General features: G+C 42.0%; 1 non-coding gene across 1 annotated transcript; it reads right to left on the bottom strand.

Moving 5' to 3' along the window:
• Positions 1–818: 818 nt before the first annotated feature.
• Positions 819–925, bottom strand: LOC121208031 (small nucleolar RNA R71). Its single transcript, XR_005903065.1, has one exon. It is a non-coding gene; the product is annotated as a small nucleolar RNA R71 (small nucleolar RNA).
• Between the last annotated feature and the right edge of the window lie 4,334 nt (positions 926–5,259).

Genomic DNA, 5,259 nt, shown 5'->3' with positions numbered 1-5,259 from the left:
CTACTATTCGATAGGTACACCTGCCTTCATCATGATAATAGTTAGTTTCAAGAACGATTAATTATAAATATTTAAAACCTATCGCGAATATCACATATAAAGCTTTTCGCATCGTTGCCGGGGACCTAAGATATTAGGAACACTCAATTTTTATTACTTTAGCCAATCTACTTTATCTGCAGTTTAAATTTTTATTTTCTTTTCTAATTTATCTTTTATTCATTCCTGGCAGGTTTTTATAGTGTATGACTAGAAGAAACCCGTCGGGACCATTATTGTTTGATAGTGAGATTAATCGCACAGTTCGCAGAAACCGAAGAGAAATAAGGCAAAGCTTAATATACACATAGGAAGAGCGAGAGGACGATATTCCAACCACAACCGAGGAGATAGCTGAAAACCAAGAAAATTCGCCACCTCCTGTGATTGCTGCTAATTAGAATCCTGCTCCACGTACTATGTATGATTATGCTAAATCTTCTTTAACAAGAACTGAATTGAGCATAGTTAGGCCTGCTATTGCTGCCAATAATTTTGAACTGAAACCTAATACCATTCAAATAATCCAACAGTTTGTTTAGTTTGATGGTTTGCAGGATGAGGATCCGAACGCTCACTTGGCAAATTTATTAGAATTTTGCGACACTTTTAAAATCACTAGTGTTTCTGGTGACGCCATTCGCATTCGGTTGTTTCCCATTTCGTTGAGGAATAAGGCTAAACAATGGTTGAACTCGTTACCACGAGGGTCAATCACTACTTGGGAACAAATGACCGAAAAGTTTTTATTAAAATATTTTTCGCCTGCTAAAACGGTTAAATTACGTAATGATATCTCTTCTTTTATGCAGATGGATTTAGAAACACTCTATGATGCATGGGAGAGATACAAGGACCTTTTGAGAAGGAGCCCTCACCATAGGTTACCACTCTGGCTACAGGTTCAAACATTTCATAATGGCCTGAATCCTTCGACTCGACAGATAATCGACGCAGCCGCTGGCGGAACTATCATTAATAAGATACCTGAAGATGCTTATGAATTTATAGAAGAGATGTCACTGAATAATTATCAGTGGCAAGTTATGAGGACAAAGCCAACAAAAGCAGCTGGCGTTTATAACGTCGATTCGGTCACCATGCTCTCTAATAAGATAGAACTCTTGAATAAGAAAATTGATGGTTTCTTTAGTTCTTCACAGGTTCACCTAGTATGCAGTGCGAAGCAAGAGGAGGTGGATCGAGCAATCTAGAATATCCACCCTATGGCCACAATATGGAGAACGAGCAGTTAAATTACATGGATAATAATCCTCGATCTCAAAATAATCTATATAGCAATACTTACAATGCAGGATGGAGGAATCACCCAAATTTTTCATGGGGAGGCCAAGGGAATCAGAGACCACCACCACCTCCAGGCTTCCAACAACAACCCTACCAACAAGAAAAAAAACCGAACCTTGAGGAGATGCTAACAAAATTCATCTCGGTGTCTGAAACTCATTTTTAGAATACCGAGACAGCACTTAAAAATCAACAAGCATCGATCCAAGGGCTCGAAACTCAGATAGGTCAACTCGCTAAATTGATATTTGAATGACTACATGGTAGTTTGCCGAGTAACACTGAATCTAACCTAAGAGAGCAAATCAATGCAATTACCATTCAAGATGACGAAGGGTTAGTTGCACCTGAACCAGAACAGAGGCAAGAAACTATGGTAAGTAAAGGTAAGGGTGAGGTGTACCGCAATGACCAGAAATCGGTAAGTAAAGAGTACAAACCTCGTATGCCGTACCCAAACGTGACAAGGAAAGACCGCACATAACAACTCAGTAAATTCCTTAAATTATTAAAAAAGTTACATTTTAACTTACCATTTATTAAAGCTCTTTCGCAAATGCCAAACGCAGTTAAATTCTTAAAGGAGCTTTTAACAAATAAGTGAAAGTTGGATGAGGCGTCGTATGTGGAACTAAATGCGGTTTGCTCAGCCATACTATAGAATAAGCTGGCCAACAAATTAAAAGATCCAAGGAGTTTTACAATTCCCTATTTAATTGGTAGCCTAGATGTTAATAATGCTTTGGCTGATTTAGGGGCTAGCATCAATGTCATGCCTCACAAAATGTTTAAACAACTAGGTCTTGGGAAACCCAAACAAACTAGGATTAGTATTCAATTAGCCGATAAAACAATCAGATTTCCTAGGGGGATTATTGAAGATGTACTCGTTAATATTGACAAATTTATATTCCCAGTTGATTTCATTGTTCTTGACATAGAAGAGGATAGTAAGGTTCCTTTAATTTTAGGGAGGCCCTTTTTAGCAACCGCTAGAACAATAATTGATGTTGGCACAGGTGAACTCACACTTCGTGTGGGAGACGAAACAATCACCCTTCAAGCTCGTAATTCAAGTAACAAATCTTTAATTGAAGGTGGTTGTATAAATCATTCTACTAAAACTAACCATGTGTTGCAACCTACTTTGCAGGAAATAAGTTCGAAGAACCTACACGAGTCATGTTCAAGCAACAATAACGGACCTATCTATGAAGAACGAAGGCTACAAATCAAGGAACTAGATGAATGGCGGATACAGAAACTGAGAACACCCGATTAACCAAAATCGAGCCAGGACGAGCTTAATACATCACCAAATCAACTTAAGGTTAGAGACAAAGTACTACTAGATGCAACAAATCCTCGTATTACCACTTCTGAACCTAATGAAGAAATTCCTCTCACGGTACTCAGTATTTTCCCATATAGTATAGTCGAGGTAATTCACCCCAAATTCAGAACTTTTAAGGTAAACAATACTCGTCTTAAACCTTATATTGATAAAGTTGATAGCAGGGATGAGGAGTGTAAACTCTTCAAGCCACCATGATCACACACCAGAGAGGTAAGTCAAGCTTAAACTATAAATAAGTGCTTCTCGGGAGGCAACCCGAACACTAACAGTAATGATTTATTTAAATTCTAGTTTTTCACATCTAACCTACTAGCTAAGTCTTGAAACATAGGGTTTTCCCATCCACACAGCCAGGTACACGCCAATGTACACACCACAGTGGGAGACACGGCCGTGCAATACGGCCGTGTGAAAACAAGGCAAAGATTTTTCCTCAACAAGGGATGTGATAAGTAGCCATGGCCGTGTGATAAGGCCGTGGATGAAACTGCCAAACCAACATGATCATGTGACATGCCCATGTTTTAAAACCATGGGCAAACCTGTCAAATTAGCACGAGCGTTCGACACGCCCGTGCCCAGCCCCCGTGGTCAACACTGTCAAACTAACACGGGCATGGGCTACCACACACAGGTGTGGGAGAAGTGAACGAAACAAGACATGACTGTGCGACACGGCATTGTACACCCACACGCCCAAGGAACACGGGCGTGAGGCGAATGTCAGACGCGCCTAAATTTAAAAATCGTGAAACACACAGGCAAAAATTAGGACACACGGGCGTGTCCCACGGCCGTGTGCCCCAAAATCTATATAAACCCCTCACTATTCATCATTTCCCTCCCAAAAAATCCCTAACCCTAGTCGCTGCAACTCCACACGCCCTACCCACCATGCCCGTGTGCCGCCTACAACACTGTTTCCGACGACCCAAGCTTCTCCCTTTTGTGTTTGTTTACTTTTTTCACTCTATTTTCTTTAAATATTTTGCCTATTTCATGATTTCTCTTATCTATTTGACTATCTTAAGTGAATATTCATAGTAGAATAATAATACTCATGCTTGTCATTAAATAATATTGCCATTTTTCATACTACATTCATCTATTTTTCTCGTTTCCATGGATGTTATGCTTACCCATATACACTCATGCATTAGATATTCCCGTAGCATTATTCTCATAGTCCTATTTTAATAACTTAATATATTTGCTTCAGTTGTTTTACTTTTATTTACTTTATCTAGTACGTGAGTCTCATGAAATATTCCTATTTAGTTTTGTTTTTCCATGCTATTCTTGGGACATATTGGTTGAATTTCGACTTTTCAATGCAGATATACAATATCATCCTCATATTGTAAAAAGACTGTTGTCCCCGCCTCGAAGAAGAGGAAAGGAGCAGCATCATCCTTGGGTCCTACCGCTAAGATCCATCACCCTTTCCTCGAGTTTCCCTTGGGACCCCAGGAGGAACTATTTTAGACATTACGGGCTCGACCCCTAGGTATGGACCGCTGCATTGACTGGGCCGCACTTGAACAGATTCAATTTGGCTGACGCGGTCCGAGCCCTCCTGACGAATGACCCGTGGGGGCTCTTCTTTGAGATTGTCGAGCCGAAGAATCTCAAGTTCATATTGGAACTCTGCTCGACATTCCATCTTCAGACCGTCATGACCAACTTCGACAATCCTGGAACGGTCTAGTTCCGTCTTGGTGGTCTAATGCGCCAGTTGAGCGTACCCGAGTTCGGGATTGCGCTAGAGCTATACACGGAAGAGTTCATGGACGATAATGAACTCGACACTCTCTACCGCCACATCCACTACACTCAGTCAAAGTGTTAGAGGGACCTCATCCTTGCCTCGGCCTCCTATAATCCTAGCCGCTCTAAGGCATCGGCCTTCGCCCCATCCCTGCGATACCTACACCTATCTTGGCCCACACTCTGACAGAACGACGAGAGAGTACCGGCGTTGTCACCACCCACGACGCCTATTTCTTATAGAGCATGGCGAACGGGCACGTCCTCGACCTTGCCTACTTCATCGCCCTCGCCATCCACCATCAGATGGAGCGACATCGAAGGGGGGATCATCTCTATCGGGCCCTATGTGACTCGATTGGCACGACACTTCAGGCTCCTCAACACAGCGGCACAATCATCCTCCCTTACTCTCATCGGCCAGATGTTACCACAAGGCATCTCGAGCATGCTAAACATGAGAATGATCAAGAAATGACGTGGCACCTACCCTCCTCAGTACCACCTCATCCAATCCACCAAGGAGGAGGACCCAAAGGACATTACTGATGATGTCCATCCACGTCATGAGGACCCACCGTCTCAACCACCACCCATCCATCGTCTAGTTCATGCGGCGACTTCATACTCTGACATCTCTGAGCGCCTTACACGATTTGAGCAGTAATATTTTCAACGCTTTGATCACATTGATGTGACTCTACATCAAATTTGTCAGCACTTCCACATCTCATCGCCACCACCACCTCGTGAACCATCCGGCGATGACGATGTTTAAAAACTTTTTA

The sequence above is a fragment of the Gossypium hirsutum genome, chromosome A01 (genome assembly GCF_007990345.1).
Source record: "Gossypium hirsutum isolate 1008001.06 chromosome A01, Gossypium_hirsutum_v2.1, whole genome shotgun sequence".
Classification (NCBI taxonomy): domain Eukaryota; kingdom Viridiplantae; phylum Streptophyta; class Magnoliopsida; order Malvales; family Malvaceae; genus Gossypium; species Gossypium hirsutum.
Note: the sequence above shows the minus strand (reverse complement) of the source record. Positions and strands in the feature narration are given on the sequence as shown.